The following is a 19,127-nucleotide window of genomic DNA, read 5'->3' on the forward strand; positions in this document are numbered from 1 at the left end:
AACTCGTGGCAAGCCACTTTTACACTTGGAGCAATCAGCTTGCTACAATGTATCCCACAACATGTGAAACCTTGAAGCAAGAGCTTAACTACTGCCACTTACTGCAAGCAGTGTCGCAATTAATTTCTGTACTTGTGCAAATGACTGCAAGCAGTGTCGCAATTAATTTCTGTACTGGTGTTCAGAAATGTCTGTGGCCATCCATGCCACAGCCATACAACTCAAATATTTTACCCCAGAATTTTGGGCAAAGGCAAAACTAATGGGGGAGGAAATGTTCAAAAATTAGAGATATTATAAATATTGTTTTTGTTTACTTAAAAAAAGGTTAATTGAATAACAGATTTTACATCAACATGCATTTTGTGAAAAATGAAGTGTGTGAATCAAATGTCTGGCATTATTGATTCAATATTATATTTTTGCTTTTGGTTTTCAAGGTGAACACTTTTTTTCCCTACTTTTGCACCTGAAGCTGTCCAGGGTTATGATTGGCAGGTACCAAAGGTGAGTGTAAAACTTGCAATTTTTAAAGCACCATCATTTCATTTGCTGTCGTAACCAACGTGCTCAATGTGTCTTGTATGTTAGTAGCATGATGCTTGTTATTGTAGCAAGCATCTTTCAAAAGTTTTAATTAGAAGTTCCTTTTTTTAGGAATCTCTGGAAGGTGTGTGGGCCTATTGACTCCATTCGGGCCAATTAGCCAAAGGTCAGCAATACTTTCATACAGATAGCTACCAATGCCATGTTAGCATTGCTATTCTTGAACAAAAATTTGCATTTCAGTTTGGATTTAATGAAATCAGATATGCATAAACAATGCAAAGCACCTGTTCAGTGTGTAATTGAAGGCTAGAAATCTGTTTTTGCCATGAGAGAGAAACTCATGACCAGAGACAACCAAATTAGCAAATGGGCCATATCGTTTCAGTGATTACACCTTCAATGAACACTGATCTAGGGCATGGTATCTGAAGACTTGTTTAACTATATAAGAATCACATTATGTGCTCCTAGCTATTGGGCAGCTGAATGAAGAGCCATTTGATGAGTAAGATCATATGTCAGAGATGATTATTGCCACTTGCATTACACTGCCACCAGCTGAAACTTGACCAAAACATGGACATATGACCAGACTGCTAACATGGAAGGATTACACCCAGTTTTCAGGGGAAATGCTTTACCACTTTGCACTCTTGGAGAGGTAACATATACCAAACCTTTGAGAGATGCTGAACCACATTTGCTGTGCATCATTGAACAGCATGGAATCCTTAATGGAAGATGCTATCAAGAAAAAAAAAAAAAAGAAAAGAAAAAAGCCTTTACAAATTACTGTCCAGAACCGTATCGGTCTGAAGACAGTATCCCAAGTGTCTTGTAAGACCCCTTGGAAAAGGTAACTAAATGAGGGGTGGAAGGTATGTTTAATAAGAGAAAAATTACAAGTGTACATAATTTAAAAATAGTGTTAGTAAGTAAAGCAATTATTTAGCAATGTATCATTGCCGTCTGATACCATTTTAAGACACGAAAACAATATTTGTGATTTGGGTATAATAGCAAAGTTAAGGAACATCAGTATTAATTCCGGCTGAAGTAATCTGCAAATATGAGAGAATTAATTTGAAATAAATGGGTATGTATTGTCACACAAGGTGATACTGCCAGCACAGCTAGCTGGGAATTTGGTAAATAATTGTCATTTGTGAATATCAACGTGATTTATATAAGATGCTTGTATTACAGCTGTATTAGAACTGTATGTCATGTGTATTTTGTACAGATGCGTGTGTTAAAAAGGTATTTTATAAAGTGCTTGTGCAATGTATCCACAATGTGTCCTACTGTAAAAGAACAGAAGTGTACATGCACTATTGTAACTGTTTAAATTAACACTGGAAACTGGAATACCAGGAGGTTAACTTCAGAAAAATAGTTGAAATTATATTACTTTATAAGATAACAAACAAAAGGACCCAATGAAGAGGCTGTAGTTGACAGTTTAAAAATACTGTTTTAATCCACAAAAAGGAAGAACAAACGCTTTCGTGGCTACAAATCCTACTTCTTCAGATGCTAAAACTGTTCAAACAGAAATGGTTTAAATACATATACAGAAACACCTGAAGTAATTAAGTAGTGACATCACCTTAAACCTGCACTCAGGTTAAAATGTTCAAGACAAGGATATTATACATCTACGTGCCTATATTTGACTAAACATTTAAATGCAGTACTTAAGTTTTAAAAAATATGTAAAAAGATATAAAACATTGCAATACATACTCTACAAAATATGTATAATTATTTACTATATATACCTATTGCATATATTTTCACCTAGTGAAAGGTCTTTTCTTTAATAAAGGCTTGAGGGGAACATATTCATTCATTCCGAAATCAGCATCAGCTCTCAACCTTACTATCCATTCTGCTTCTACGTTTTCTGTGACATTTCGTATGTCACCACCTCTAATATTCTCAGATGCCCTGCTTATAACTAGAAACTTAAATTTGTGTCCAGAATCAGTTTCATTCACTTGTTTAGCTAAAGCACTTAAATTGTCCTTCTTATTAATGTGGTAAAGATGCTCCCTGATTCTATCTTTTAAGCACCTATCAATTTTCCCCACATAAATTTTTTTAAATTTTAAACAATGTGCTAAATAAACCACATGTTTAGTATCACAGGTCGCATAGAGATGAAAATGATATATTCTATGATAGTAAGGGTGTATAAACTGTGCACATGTATCTATAAATCTGCAGAATGAACAACGTCCACATGGTCTAGTACCAACTCTTACTGGGGTTCCAACACTGTGTTTAGAATAACATAGTCTCCCTTTCAGGGGCAAATTATTATTAAATAAAAATGTTGTTCCTCATCTATCATCTCCTTAACCTGTTTATCACTGGTTAAAATTCCCCAGTATTTCCGTACAATATCCATATACATGCCTACATTTGTAGAATAGTCTAAAGGTACTCTCAGTTTAGTGACACTTTCCTTATTGTTCAGACATTCTTTCCTGTTCTCTGAAAAGTAAGGTTTAGCATTAGACTGTCTTAATTTTACAACCTGCTGAATATTATTATCCAAGAATGATTCAGTGTACCCTCTGGCCTTCATATAATTTCTAACTACTTCAGTTCATTTATGAAAATCATCATCACGCATATTTAGCCTAGAGGCTCTATAAACTTGGTTTTTAACCACATTTTTAAAAATATGCGGTGGATGCATATTGTTCTTGGACAGATGATTAACATGACAGAATTTTTTATACTATTTGGTATATATTTCTCCACTATTCCCAACTACTGTTGATACATCTAAGAAGTTAATATTATTTTCTGAGTGTACTGTTGTAAACTTCAAATAAGAGGTACTACTGTTGATGTTACCCTTCAAATCTCTGTAGCTCCTCTTAAGTGCCCCCCATAGCATAAAAAGATAATCTGCAAACCTTCTCATAAACAATATTTTTTCTTTAAATGGTCCCTGTAACATAAATTCTGTTTCCCATATAACCGTTACTGCATTGGCATAGCTATTGGCACATGAAGTGCCCATAGCTACGCCGTTGCATTGTCACAACACATCCTTATCAAAAATAAAGACGTTGTTGTGTAGAACTGACTTAGCTCTATTAACAAATGTATATATCTTTCTTTGGTACTAGAGTACTCCCTGATGAATCTCTCTTAACTTTTTAGACCCGTCTCATTAGGTATCACCGTGAAAAGGGACACCACATCCATTGTCACTAATGTAAATGTTTCATCCTTATTTGTATTATTCATATAGATATATAAATCCTTTAAAAAAAATGCTGTGTATCTCTCAGAACCTGATAAATATTATTCATCATTGGACTTAGATGTTTCTGTATGTATATGGAGATTGTTTCTGTACACCATCTCCTCCCTGTCACTATTGGCCTCAAAGGTGGATTGATTTTATCTTTATGTAACTTCGGTAATCCCTGTATAACAGGAATTACAGGATGGTGTATAACAAAAAAAAAAATAATCAAACAATTCCTTAGTTATATAGTCATTTCTCATAAGTTGACATAAACGCTGTTTAACGTGTTCAAGTCATATTTGTAATATCTAAAATGCTTATTTTCCTATAAAAGCCATCAGTCTCTAACATATCAAGCGTCATATTTGTATCCATCTGCATCCAAGATTACTATTTGCCCACCTTTGTCAGCTGGGCGTATAATTATATCAGTGTTCTCTTGCAACTTTCTTAAAGCATTCTGCTCATCCTTAGTTAAATTAAAAGTACTTCTTTTATATTTGCATTTCTTATCATCTAGCATTTGCAATGTCTAAACTTCATCAACACGCATACTTTCAAAAACATTTATCAAAGGATGTCATCGGAATAGATGTACTTAGTTTCCTAAACATATTCGCTTGTTCATTCGTGCCCTTAAACGTAATTTTTAAAGTAAAATTTCTAGCGAATAATTTAATATCAAAAATAACTTTAGTATAATCAGAATACCTGCTAGGTATAAATGATAGTCCTTTCTGCAAAACATTAAGTTCATCATCTGAGAAAACATAGCTGGATAAATTCAGACTATTTTCTCATCTGTTGAAAAGCCTTCTTTATATTGCCCGAACCTGCTCGTTCCTCCTTGAATTTTCTTTTCTGTCTGCTCCGACTCCTTCCCCTTGTAAAGGAGTTGAGTTGTTGCTGCATCTTCACCGGCAGGGGAAAGGAGAGTTTGTGCAAGCCTAAAGGGACTGGTGCATCTAGTACAGACAATAAAGCTTCTGAACTCGCCGTTTCTTGTGCCTGATGTACTTGTGCCCTGACCTGTATGGTTTTACGTCTCGCTCCTAGATCTCTGTCATTATTGTGTAGTTCCTGTGGGTTAGTCAACGTTAGCTCTGCCTCTGATGACATCATGGAATCACTTGCAGCCCTCTGCAATAAAGCCCCTTCCACTCTCTTGTCTGTGCAGTAGGTATATATAGTAAATAATTATACATATTTTGTAGAGTATGTATTGCAATGTTTTATATCTTTTTACATATTTTTTTAAAACTTAAGTACTGTATTTAAATGTTTAGTCAAATGCAGGCACGTAGATGTATAATATCCTTGTCTTGAACATTTTAACATGATTGCAGCTTTAAGGTAATGTCACTACTTAATTACTTCAGGTGTTTCTGTAGATGTATTTAAACCATTCCTGTTTGAACAGTTGTTAGCATCTGAAGAAGTGGGATTTGAACCTACAAAAGCACTTGTGCTTCCTTTTTGTGGATTAAAACTGTTTTTAAACTGGAAACTACAGCCTTTTCGTTGAGTCCTGTTGGTTTTTATCTTATTATTGGATTCTGCTTTGTTCTTGGACCTGACTGCTCACAGAGTGTGGTGATAGTTTTGTTTTTTGTTAAATTACTTTATAGGCTAGGCCGGAGACATGATGTATGCACTAGGGAACTTTCTGTGTTGTCTGTAGGGTGGACTAATTACTAGTCTTGAAATGTGGAGGAATGTATTTGTTTTATGACTTCCAGCATCTGCTAAAAATCTGAGGAGAAGCCTTTGTCTAGTTTCACAGATAGATGCTAAATACCACCAGCTCCAGCAGTGGGAGTGTAACCTGGGATGGAGTCAGATGACAAGAAATTATGTCATTCTGAAAGCTATACCAGCAGTAATATTTGAGGTGTTAATTTGAGAAGTCTCTTAGAGTGCATTCTGTATTCTGTTTTGGACCTGGCAAGAACCATTCACCACATCTGCCTTACTATGATGAAGTAAGGTACAAGGGAATGTTATGATTCTCTTAGATATAGTCAGGAATATGGCAAAGCTTAGTTTAGATATTTTTCTTTATTTGAGACTGTCCTGCAATGTTTAAATATTTCCTGTGATATTGAACTCTGATGTCACTGTGAATATATACTATTTTTTGTTCTTTTATTATTAAATATATTTAAACCTATCATTGTGGCTGCTCTGTTGGAAGTTATTTATGTTTTGAGAGGACTTGCATATTTATTTGGTGACACTGTGTGGGCTACGACTAATAGCCTTGCTATTGGTCAGACTACCATTTGTATTAATATCGATATTGCCCGGTAGGATTGGACACCCTTTACGGGTCATAAAGTAGCTGATAAGGAGTTGTCTGGTGGCAGTGATAACTACCTTATAGTCTGGGCAAAAGGGGGGCATAGCTAGTAAACCTGTGCCAACCTTTTCCAGGTGTGCGTAAATCAAACCTGTGTGTGTGTGTGTGTGTCAGCTACTTGGGCAGGGACATGAAGCACTGGTTCGACAGAGAGGGTGCTGGAGGTCTTGACTTGGGCACTCAGCTAAGAGGTCATCTCTATAGCTGTGCCAGTGGGGAGTCTTTTGGGGAATCTGGAGAAAGAGGGAGAAACCAGCACCAAGACTGACTGTGGTCTCTGTGTGCTCTTAAGGGAAATTGCTCTTGATGCAGAGAGCTGCATCTAGAAGAAGTGTGTGTGCACTTGTCATCCTCCCAATGTACGTCCCCCACAGCTGATTACTGGTCCAGTGGTGGGTTGTCACAGGAATATATAAATATTTATTATTTATGTAATATATAATGACTTACTAGTAATGTTCCTTATTTTACTTTCCTAAATTAAAAGGTAAAAAGGGAAGAATGTAGTGTATGCACCAATAGAGCTGTAGGTTTGTGTGTATCAGCAGTTGTCTGGGATTGCCAGTTGAACAGCAGCCACTGTAATAAAACAGTTCTGAGTTCTGCTGTTTGCACATTTATTCATTTTCTATAGTACATTTTCTGTGCTGGGACTTCTCTAGCTCAGTGAAGCCAAAAGTAGGGCTGCCTTTAAGACCTCTGGTGTATACATGTCAGAGATGGCACAGCATGAGATGTTGTAGAAGTTACTTAACCGAGAAGGTATATATGCAGTCGTTACATTGAATAAAAAGTGTGTAACAGACTCCTTAAGATCACAACTGTAGCCCTTAAGTGACACAGAAAAGTATTAAGAGTTGAAGGGTTCTGTGTTTTGAGTATAGAATGGTAAAATGTAGTCTTTCGCCTTAATGCAAGCTGCTGAATTATGGAGTGATTTCTTTAGATCACCGATCTTGAGTTTCGTATTTGATACTTTTTGTATCATATTCTCCCTTTAATAATATGTAGTGATTGTTCATTTAAAAAAAAGGCAAAAACTTTGGACCTCCATGAACCAGAAGCCCTTCAAAGGGAGTGATGATATTTTATCTATTCACCCTTCTGCACTTTATAACAACTAATTCACCCTCATTATAGAGACCCACAGGCACAGTTAAAAATTTTGCATCACTCTCGACACAGCTGATGCCTTAGAAAGGTTATTATCATTGGAAAGAGAGAAAAAAAGAAGTCATAGAGAGCAAACTAATGAAGTGGAAGAACTTCATTAGTGCTGTGTTAGCCTTTGTTAAAGTTAAATGAGGGCACTGAACTGGAATGGATTGTTTTTGTGAGCAAACTCTGAGCTTCAAGAAAAGTTGTGTAGTTACCCATCACTCTGAAGGGAAGACTTGTGTTGCAGATTTTTCCTTCTAAAACTACCCTGTTTACCTTTATACTTTCATCCTCCCCCATACAGTCATCATTATTTACATTCATTTTGCTGTTTACTATGTTTTATAAATACATATTTTCAACTGATAAAGACTGCACAGTCTGCTTTTTTTTCTATTCCTTTTCTACATGTTGGGCAGAAACTGAGATGCGAGTTTCTTCTTAAGAATGCCTTGGGGACAGGGGATGCTGATGTCCTTCAAGAATGCAACTGCAGTCACAACATATGGGTTGTCCTGCCTCAGGCAGCCCTCGGTCAGCCGAATTCCAAAGTCTGGGTCCGGCGTCGGCTGGTGTCGCCTCCTCTCCGACGTCACAACGGCTGGAGTATAAAGGCATTGGCCGACGCCATCTTCTCCAGTCTTTCTTGCCGCCGCGGTGCCCGAAGCAGAAGCAGTTCGCAAGTGCCGGTCGGTCAGCTCCTGTGTTTTCAGTACCGAAGTCAGCTAAAAGCTAAGTACCCCGTTGGGGAACATTTTTTCTTGCCTCAGCCGATGTCAGAACAAATTGAGAAAGTTAATAATTGTTTGTCTTGTGATAAACAAATACCTCATAAGGACTTCCATTCCTACTGTCTTCCTTGCCTGGGCCCAGACCACGACATCTCGGCCTGCGCTTGCTTTAATAAGCGCACTCTCAGGCGCCTGGCAGAATTTGCTGAAGACTTTTTCGGCATCCTTTGCGTATATCATGCCGTCGGATCAAACGACACCTCTATCTTCCAAAAAACGGAAGGACTGGGACCGGCATCCTCGGCCCGCGTCCTCTACCGATACTACTCCTAGACCCTCCGCTAGTGCTTCGGTCCCTGCGGAAGCGGTTTTTCAACCACTCCAGGCAGACGACACAGCGTTAACTCGTCCTTCGGTCCCAGAGCCCTCTCCGGTGCCGGTTGTTGATTTTCCTCCGGAAACCGAAGTTCTTGATTTACCCAACACCATTCCGGTGGACAAGGTCATTCCTGCACGTGGGGCTGCTAGGCCTCCTGTATCTATGTCCATCAAGGCCTTTGCATGTGCTAAGGCCGCCAATCAGGCCAAGGACCATCCTAAACCTGCTGTCCAGGCCCCCTCCTCTGATAAACAGATAATGTCTCTGGCTGCAGACCTTATTTCCCTTATCAGGGGGTCTCAGCCTCACCCAGACAGAGGTTCTCAGCCTCCTGTAGAAAAAAGGCCTAGAACTGAGCAGACTGAAAACCCTTCTTCAGATGAGGCCTCTGGGGATTCTGAGCATTCTGATATTCAAGAAGAATCCTTCCAGGCCTATGAGGACTCTGATGCTGAGGAATCTATCCCCTCTGCCTCTCCTCCAGAGGATTTCTCATTTGGTGAAGTCCTGCACTCTATGAGGGAACATTTCCAATGGCAGGGTCAGGAATTCTCTGATTCCAGGAAAAGGCTCCGTACCTTCCTAAAGCTTCCCCAGCACAGACCTTTAGCTATTCCTCCTGTGATGGATGTTTTGGATGATGTTTTCTCCGACTCCAGTGCTAACCCTGATTCTCTTCCCCCTGCTCCTGTCAAGCCAGACAGATATTACAGAGTCCCTGACACTCACAAGCATCTCTTTAAGGCCCACTCCGTGGATTTAGAAACTATTTCACAGAGCCCCAAGGGAGTGGCTACCTCCACTGCCAAGAATCCTTTGCCAGCGGATAGGGAAGCTAGGTCTATGGAGAGATGGGGTAAAAAAGTTTATACCTCTACCACCCTAGCCATGAGGTCACTTAACTGCCTTTTTCATATGTTTCAGTACCAGGATTTTTTACTGGATGATTTACAGAAAAAGTTAGCCTCTCCTGAGCCTATTGATAGAAAGGCATTGCAGGATCACGTACATAACACTCAGCAGGTTAACAATCATTTTCTTCAGTGTGGTTATGATGCATTGGAGGCTTCATGTAGGGCAGCTATGACTGGGGCTGTGATACGTAGACATGCTTGGTTAAAAGATCAGTCACTGCCAGAACATGTCAAAGTAAAATTACTTGATGCACCTCTGGAAAAACAGAAGCTTTTTGGTGCTAATGCACAAGAGGTGTTGAAGTCCATTGAGGAAAAAGCTAAGTCAGTACAGACAGTCAAGGATTTCCTCCAGGTTCAGCCACCCAGATTCAGTAGAAACTGGCCTTCAAAGAATTGGTCCTTCCCAGACTCGGACAAGTTTCAAAGGGGAAAGAACAGGCGTGGCCGAGGCCGAGGGCAATACCGAGGCTCCTACAGGGGCCGCCAATGGCAACCTACAAATCAAAGAAGTGCTGCAGCCAGTCCAGCTGCACCACAAGGACAATCACAATGACTTGACTTTCATACCGCCTACAAAGGCTGAAAGAGAAGCACCTTTGGGCGGAAAATTATCCTTATTCTCAAAAAACTGGCCTATCTTAACCAAGGACAATTGGATTCTGGATTTAATAGACAAGGGTTACAGATTCCACTTCCATACTTTACCAATAAGACAAGGCATGCCAAACCTGCCACATCATCAAAGGGCAGAGGCACTCACTCAAGTCTCAAACCTGTTAAGTATAAAAGCAATAGAAAGGGTTCCTCCTCAGGAACAAGGCCAGGGATTTTATTCAAGACTGTTCCTTGTTCCAAGAAAAGAAAACAAATGGAGACCCATACTGGACTTGTCAACTCTAAATACTTTTCTTATTGTGCCAAAGTTCAAAATGCTGACGCTGCAGCAACTCCTTCCCATGCTGGGCAAGGGGTCTTGGCTGGTCACTCTGGACCTCAAGGAGGCATACCTGCATGTCCCAATCAGACAAAGCTGCAGAAGATACCACAGATTTCTTGCAGGAACAGAGCATTATCAATTCTCAGCATTGCCGTTTGGCTTATCTACTGCGCCCAGAGTGTTCACGAAATGCCTGGCATCAGTAGTGGCACACTGCAGACTCCAGGGGATTCAAATATACCCCTACCTGGCCGACTGCCTCATACAAGCAGACAACAAACAAACCTTAAAAGCAAACTTGGACTATGTCATTCAACTACTGCAGGCCTTGGGATACACAGTCAACATTCAGAAGTCAAGACTACTGCCATCCCAACAGATTATTTTCCTAGGAGCCAAACTGGACACAGAAACTCAAATGGCCTATCTCACAGAGGAAAAACAACAGCAGTTACCAGAATACTTCAAAGGCCTAGCAAAACTCCCCCAGCTGACTGCAAGGAAAATCCTGCAGGCCCTGGGGTTTATGGCATCTTGCATACTTCTGATACCTTTGGCAAGACTTCATATGAGAAAGCTGCAATGGTACTTAAAAAGCTTATGGTCCCAACACAGCCAAAGCCTAGAGGACGTAATCCCACTTATTCCATGTCTGCAAAAGGAATTTTTGTGGTGGGCTCAAGCGAGTCAGTTAAACAAAGGCATGTCTTTCAACAGACCACAAGCAGGTCAAATGATTACAACAGACTCCTCAGATCATGGATGGGGGGCGCACATGGAGGGCAGATGCATTCAAGGTCTATGGACACCAAAGGAAAGACATCTGCACATAAACCAAAAAGAGATGTTGGCATTGATACATGTTATCGAGGCTTTCGAAAAATCACTACAACAAGGACATTTGCTAATAAGGACAGACAACACCACTGTCATGTGGTATATAAACAAGCAGGGAGGCACTCATTCTTATCCTCTCTGCAGACTAACAATGCTTTCTCTCGGAAAAATCCCTGAGTCTGAAGATACATTTGCAATCCCAGTTTGTGCCAGGCAAGGACAATGTACTGGCGGACAAGCTGAGCAGAAATTTCTTGGATCCACACGAATGGATGCTGCATCCTCACATTTTCTCACAACTAACAAAGACATGGGGAAGACCGGACGTAGATCTCTTTGCTTCCTACTTAAATCATCACCTGGAAAAGTTCTGCACAAGGACCCACCATCCTCTAGCCTGGAAAACGGATGCTCTCTCATTCAGCTGGAACTCCCTAAAAATTTATGCATTCCCTCCTCTACCTCTGCTAACCAAGGTGATACTGAAGATCAAAGCAGAACAACCAACAGGCATTTTGATAGCTCCAGACTGGCCAAGGCAACACTGGTATCCCCTGCTGTTGAGCATAACTCGGACTAGACCGTGGCCTCTGCCCCTATGGCCCCTGCTCCTAACACAACACAATTACAGGACTGCCCATCAAAACCTGAAAACATTGCATCTGACAGCCTGGAGGTTACCATGACTCCTCCAGCTATCTCTCTTTCCAAGACAGTTCAAGAGATCTTACTGGAAGCACGCAGACCTTCCACCAGAAAAACCTATTCAGCCAAGTGGAAGAGATTCAGCATCTGGAATGCCAACAGGGGTCAGGACACAACATTACTGAATATACCTCGGATATTAGAATACTTGGCAGAAATGTTTCATACTGGACTCTCATACTCTTCTATAAAGATTCACGCCTCAGCAATCTCAGCAAATTACAATTGTGACCCACCAGTGTTTTCACATCCTTTGCTAAGACAGTTTCTAAGAGGGATAAAGAATATCAAACCTCCCAGAAAACAGCCAGTACCTGCATGGGACCTCAATTTCGTTTTGGAAAAATTAACTCTTCCTCCTTTTGAGCCAGCAGCAACTTCAGAAATGCAATTTCTATCATGGAAAACGGTCTTTCTATTGGCAGTCACATCTGCAAGAAGAGTCTCGAGATACAGGCACTCAAGGCAGTGCCTCCTTCCTCATTTTTCATCAGGACAGAGTTTCTCTAAGAACCAATCCTACATTCATGCCAAAAGTTATTTCCAGGGTGTCTCTAAATCAAGCTATTCATCTGCCTACTTTCTTCCCCAATCCTCAAAATAGGGGGGAAAAACTGCTGCATACTTTGGACATACACAGGCAACTACGCTACTACTTGGACAGAACTAAGGCCACCAGAAAGTCTGACCAACTGTTTGTAGCCTATGCTGCTGGAGTACAAGGAAAAGCAATCTCCAAACAAACAATTTCAAAATGGATTGGACACTGCATCAGATTCTGCTATTCTTTCCATGAAAAAGGTGTGCCAGCCAATATTAGGCCACATTCCACCAGAGCTATAGCCACATCCACAGCTTTCCTAAGAGGAGTGGCAACAAAGGACATTTTAGCGGCTGCTACATGGAGCTCCGTGCATACATTTACCAAACACTACAACCTGCCCTTATACTCCAGATCCCGAGCAGGCTTTGCTTCGGCAGTCCTGCAGGGCATTTTAGCTACACCATCCCTCTCTTAGTTCCATCCACCCCCAGCTTGGCTATGGTATTCAACCCATATGTTATGACTGCAGTTGCATTCTTGAAGGACATAGTACAGTTTTGTACCTACCATAAATGTAGATGTCCGATAGATATGCAACTGCAGTCGGATTTTCCCACCCTCCTACCCCTCTTCTACTTTCCTTATGGGTCCCTACCCCTATTCTTTTTAGCTGGGGGTATCTCCTATGGTGTATCTGTTTATTACTGTTGTGCATGTCTGGAATTTTTTATCCATTCACCAAATTTAGCCTTCCTAGGAGGGCACCTGGCATCTGGGGCAAGAAACACTGAAGAAGATGGCGTCGGCTGATGCCTTTATACTCCAGCCGTTGTGACGTCGGAGAGGAGGTGACACCAGCCGACGCCGGACCCAGACTTTGGAATTCGGCCGACCGAGGGCTGCCTGAGGCAGGACAACCCATATGTTATGACTGCAGTTGCATATCTATCGGACATCTACATTTATGTAATTCTGGATGTAACCCTGTCCACACAGGAAGGTAGGTTGGTCTCAACTTTATATAGGAAAGCATGTTGGAAAAACACGCTTCTATCCTTTAACAGCATGCACCCCAGACATACGTTCCCTGGTATAGTCAGGAGTCAGTTTACCAGGATAGCTAGGTTGTGCAAGAATGAAACATCAAGGTGTTTGGAAGCTAATTTAATGCAAGATTTGTTTTTACAAAGAGGATATGATCCCAATATGGTAAAGAGAATTAGATCTGAAGTTTTGAATGAGGCAAGACCTGTTATGCCTAAAAAAATTTTCAGTGGAGCACAAAAGACGAACTTGAAAGATACTACAGATGTTATTAGGATTACCATCACCTACACCAATGACAATAAGTCACTGAAGAATATTATATGCAGCAATTGGAAATTGCTGACTGTAGATGACCAAACCAGAAGTTTAGTAGGTGATAAACCTAAATTTCCGTATAGGAATCACAAAAATCTTAAAAGATTGTTATGTAATAATCCAAGAATAGATACCAATGTAGAAATAAAAAATATATGTAAGGTGGGCACACACCCATGTGGGAAATGCAACATGTGTGGGCATGTAACTACAGATCAGGTCTTTGTGCATCCTTATTTGAACTTCACATTCATTCCCAGATTTTACGCCTGCTGTGATACTGAAAGCGTCATATATTTGGCAAATTGCAATACATGCTTGGCGTTTTATGTAGGACTCACCAAGAGAAAGTTAAAACAAAGAATTTACAACCATGTCTATGACATTAGACAACATAAAGAACAGAATGCGTTAGCAAAACATGTCATGGAATATACTACACACATGTTTAACTTCAGAGTCCTACAAATAGTTAAACACAGCATTAGAGGGGGTGACCACATGAATCTATTGGAGAGTATTGAATTACAATGGATTTTTAAGTTAAGGGCCCATTTACCACCGGGCATTAATCAATATGTTTCCATTAGATCAGTGCTTAAAAGCAGATAGCACTTGCTTCATTTACCCTTTATATTTCAGACCCTTAGCAGACTAGGGTTTTTTTATTTGTCTCTGCAGTCATGGATTATTATATTTCCATTGGTCATCATATTCATGATAGTTATGTATTATTTTATTTTTAGACCTTATCATGTTTTTAATATATATTTTATTACTTATGCTTTTTATACACATAGGTGCTATATTTTCTGTTTGTATTTTATGTATGTCATAGATTTACACAGTATATATATTCATAGATTCTTGGGGTTTTGTAACCCACTCTCAGTATTTTATTAATGATAGCTAAGTGCGCATTGCGCCTTTAAAGTTAGAGTTTCCATTTAGTATTTAATTGTTCTGTTGTTTAATTAACTTGTATTAAAATCTTGATTGAGCCTTTTTTATGGTATTTAAACTCACTGCTTCACTGTTAAAATAGATCTGAAGAAGCGTGTGTTATAACACGCGAAAGCGCTTATCTTTTTTTGTGTGTTGCATTTTCAATAAAAGACTTCGAATTTTACAAATTGGACTTTCGAATTTCTACAGGATTGTTACAGAATTTTTGCTGTGGTGAGCCTTCCAGTGTTTGTTTTTTTCACATCTACATTTATGGTAGGTACAAAACTGTACTTTTCTTTAAGTGGCAAAGTATCAGGACAGTCTGTTGTACATTCCACCCCCCCACACACACACACAAAATGTTGAATTACAGTCACACTGTTGCCCATTCTGAAACACCTAGTAGCAGAAAAAATGCAAGCAGACTTAGAACCTGAGCCCCTTTACAAATAGGGAGAACTTTCCCCACAGCTGACCAGTTGGTTTTCTTGCTTGCTTCCCTGATCTCCATTTCAGTGGACACAGAAACAGACACACATGGATCTGCTTCTAAATTTCAAAATGTCAAATTGCTTGTAGTCGAGACCATAAGATTGACTTTTTGAAAGTTTATACCATTTAAATGATTACCGTACAATGTGGAATGATATATTTACCATTTTCCTCACTGTAGTGTGATGTCTGAGTTGGTATATTTAATTAACAGGAGGGTGTGGGGGGATGACCATAAGCAATATAACGTTTTGAAAGTTTGAAATTTAGAAGTAGACACACACACACACACACACACACACACACACACACACACACACACACACACACACACACACACACACACACACACACACACTCTCCCTCTCTCTCTCTCTCTCTGTGTTATTAGGCTGACTTTTAAATGATAAGCACGTGTTTTGCTATATCTATCAAACTAGATTTCCTGTCTGCGTGATTTCAATTGTTGTGATGCTCCATACTTGTCAGGCTTTTAACAGTGGTACTTACTGCATGCCTGCATTGCATATATACCTTGGATTTTACATGCTGTGGGACTTGTGATTCAGGAATTTATACCCTTGTTCTTTAAATTGTAGCTTAACCCATGGGATTGTTTCACTACCATACTTGCCTGAAGGTGGAAATTCTTCAGACTTCTGAATGTACCAGCATCCTCTGTGGTTTGTCAAGAGCAGCCGTCTTGCATTTTTATATGTAGTTAAAAATTTTTCTTGGTAGTAGGATTAGAAAAAATAGACATCTTTTCACTTTTTTGATTATTTGTTTTAAGAGAACACTCAAATACCTACTGCTAGTTTAAATGAATTCCAAGTAAATGGCTTCATAGACAAATGTTCTCCACCACTCCATTTGTTGAACTAAATTTCAGATTAATAATGATCATCTTTGTTTATATATTTCTAGCTTCTTGTCTGTGAATATTTGAAGAAAATGGAGCCTTTATTTAAAATGGATGATGAAATTCATGAATAAAAACGTGTTATATCTTTGAATAAATATTGACTTTTTTCATAGTGCGTGTTGTCTCTATCCTGGCACAAACTAGATTTTTTCTTGTCATCAGGAGACCCACCCGAGTATATTTGCTGGAGTTTGGAAGTTCAGCTTTCAGTGCAAGTCCTTCCAGTCATTTTTAGTGTTCCATGTAGTAGGGTAGATGTGAATAGCATTTTATGGTAGCTGTGGTTCAAAATAACACAGTCTATGTCATCTGGGAGTCACTCATATAATTTGCCCCTTTTATACTGCATATAGAGGGACAGAACAAGTATCAGAGTAGCTTTTTCTTTATGTCCAACATCCCTCCACAGTAACACTGTCGGTGCAGGCAGACCAGCACACTTACTGAAGAAGCTGTCTTTTTGAGAGTTTGTTTATTTTTTTACAAAACCTATCATATTAAACATTGTGTTTGCTAGTGTTGCATTTTCTCCCTTAAAAAATGTTCATGCTGCACAAGTCTGATGCACAATGGTGATCATTTGTTTTGTGAAGAAGAAAATCTGTGACTTACAGTCGAGGTTGCCATTGTTTAGAATTAAATTGAAATTAAAGTTGCCCGAACATCGGGTGCTTATTCCATGCTGTGTTTCTTTGTGGCTATTTATGTTCAGTTAATTGCGTATTTATTGAGCCATCTCTTCACTCCTTGCAGTTCAAAGAGAAAGCAGTGAATCTCTCTGCCTGGCTAGTTTCCCAGTGCTTTATTTGGGGGGAGGGCATTCAAAAATTATTTGGAAAAAAAAAACATACACAAGGGCATTTAAATTGCCAGTGTGCTGTTACTTAGTGTCCTATAACTTGTTACTGAAACCAGTATTTCAGGCATCTTTTTATGTACAAAATATACTGACTCCCATATTGCCCACAATGCCGTACTCTCAGTTATGTAAATGTAATTTGTAGTTAATGAGATAGTTCTTGGTTTAGCCCTTGTAGACCTCTCATACTGTACTACCTCGTATACTAATTTAATATCAGAAGTGTTTATAAGAAGTCTGAAACGTTGTATGTACATGCTTTTGTGTTTGTTATTGTAGCATAGATATTAGTTGTACTTCATGGTTATAATCCATTAACTCTTTGAGAACCAGTGGAGTGCATTTATTTTAAATTTTGTTTTATTTCAGCTTTTGATAGTAGTTAGGTGGTGGTATAGTCTTTTCATCAGTTGCTGTCAACTAACAGCTGTGTATAGAACTTAAGAATGTGTTCTCAAGTAACTGTTAGTGTAGCCCTGAATCAAATTGCATGCTTTACTCATCAATGCCTCAAGAGACAATTTGGTGTCCATTGACTTTAGTTCTTCTGGATCTTTTTTTCCCAGGACTTTACCTGTTTGACATTTCTGGTCAGCAGATATGTGATGAACTTCTCTACTGCTGCTTGTGGAAGAAATGGAACTGTTTAGAGAACTGTCCCACGTGTCTCTCTCTCTGTCTTCTGTTTAATACGACAGTCTGCCTTTAGGCTGCTGTTTAATCCAGGAGGAAATGTATCCTGTTGGATAGGACATAGCATTTCCATTATCTTAGGAGAAAATGAAAGTTTATCTTCCTAAAGGGGGTGAGAAAGTGCAAGTTTGTGCATGTAAGTTTAGAAAATAGAAAAGTATATTCAAATGTTAGCAGTAAGAACGTGGTTAGTGGTTTGGCTTCAGTAATGAAAACCCTCTAGCCTACTCACTGCTAGGAGCGTGAGAGGTAGAGACTGAATTCTGTTCACAGAACAAAGTGAAATGATCTGTGCCATGACAGACAGATGCCTGAACATCGAGGGTCTGATACAAGCGGTGCACGTTTTTTTAGCACCTTATTTTATTACTTTCATACACCTGTATAGAAGAGTGCAGACTGTATTTTTGATCAATTTGGAGCATTTCATACTAGATTGCATATTACATCTGAATTCTCTAGTTTCTCACCTGTAGCACGTTTCCCTTTTTAGTGTCTGTAACATTGTTTGCAGGTGAAGTAAACAGATGTAAATTGATGCATACATTTCCTACATTTTACAGAGAGCTTTCATTTTAGAAGTATATTTATTTTAGGATTGATTTTACTTTTAAAGCAAAAAATATTACAGTAAGACACTTGTTTTGAGATGTCATATCACGATGTCCTTCCTTACCACTGTTGCAAGTAACATGAGATCTCCTGCCAAGGATAGCCCAAGCTCCAGCCATTATACCAAAGCCTTTACATCATTCTGTCATTGTATATCAGGTGTATGCTCCTATCACAGGAATAGGGCATAAAGATGATGTATATATGCTCCATACTGAGAACTTCTTTGCCGCCAGTCTGAGCACTACAGCTGAATGTCCATCTGAGCAACTTTTGCTGAGCTGGTTTCTACTGAGCAGTTTACACAAAAGTGCCCTGTTGGAGTTCCTTATTTTTCTGCCTCTCTTTGCGTACTTGGGGTTCATGTCATCCATGAAGGGAAAACATCAGCGAGGGAGGCAAATTTCACATAAAGACTGCCATGAGAAGTGTTTATTCAGACTGGGTGCTTCATACGATCATAATTCGTGTACTGTTTGTCAGGCTTTTGTTCCCAAACTACTTTGCAGCCATTTGCCCTCTTTATCCCAAAAACCAGTGTCTCAAACTTTTGACGCAGGGTACCATGGCCAAATCCACCCACCCAGAGGTACAGCCATCTCTTAAAAAGACAAAAAAGTCTTACTCTGACTCTGTTGCTGTCCAACTTCCACTGGACATTTCTCTTGAGGTGGATGAAGACTCTGAAGACCATCTGGTATCGACATCAGTTTTCTCTGCTGTGACCCTGTAAGAGGCTGGTGTAGAACAGGCTTCTCATAGATCTTCTAAGGCTGTGCAGGTATCTGCTATGAATGTTGAGGGAGAACCATGGCTGATCATTTCCAAACGGCTTAGGGGGATTTTAGG

General features: G+C 39.5%; 1 protein-coding gene across 1 annotated transcript in view; it reads left to right on the plus strand.

The window, feature by feature from the left end:
• Positions 1-19,127, plus strand: part of KLC2 (kinesin light chain 2) — a 1,052,962-nt gene that overhangs the window by 460,458 nt on the left and 573,377 nt on the right. The window contains exon 2 of the mRNA XM_044075888.1: positions 441-507. The gene's annotated coding sequence lies outside the window, so the exon portion shown is untranslated. The remainder of the gene's footprint in view (positions 1-440; positions 508-19,127) is intronic.

The sequence above is a fragment of the Protopterus annectens genome, chromosome 6.part1 (assembly GCF_019279795.1).
Source record: "Protopterus annectens isolate FY-2018-M chromosome 6.part1, PAN1.0, whole genome shotgun sequence".
Taxonomy (NCBI): Eukaryota; Metazoa; Chordata; order Ceratodontiformes; family Protopteridae; genus Protopterus; species Protopterus annectens.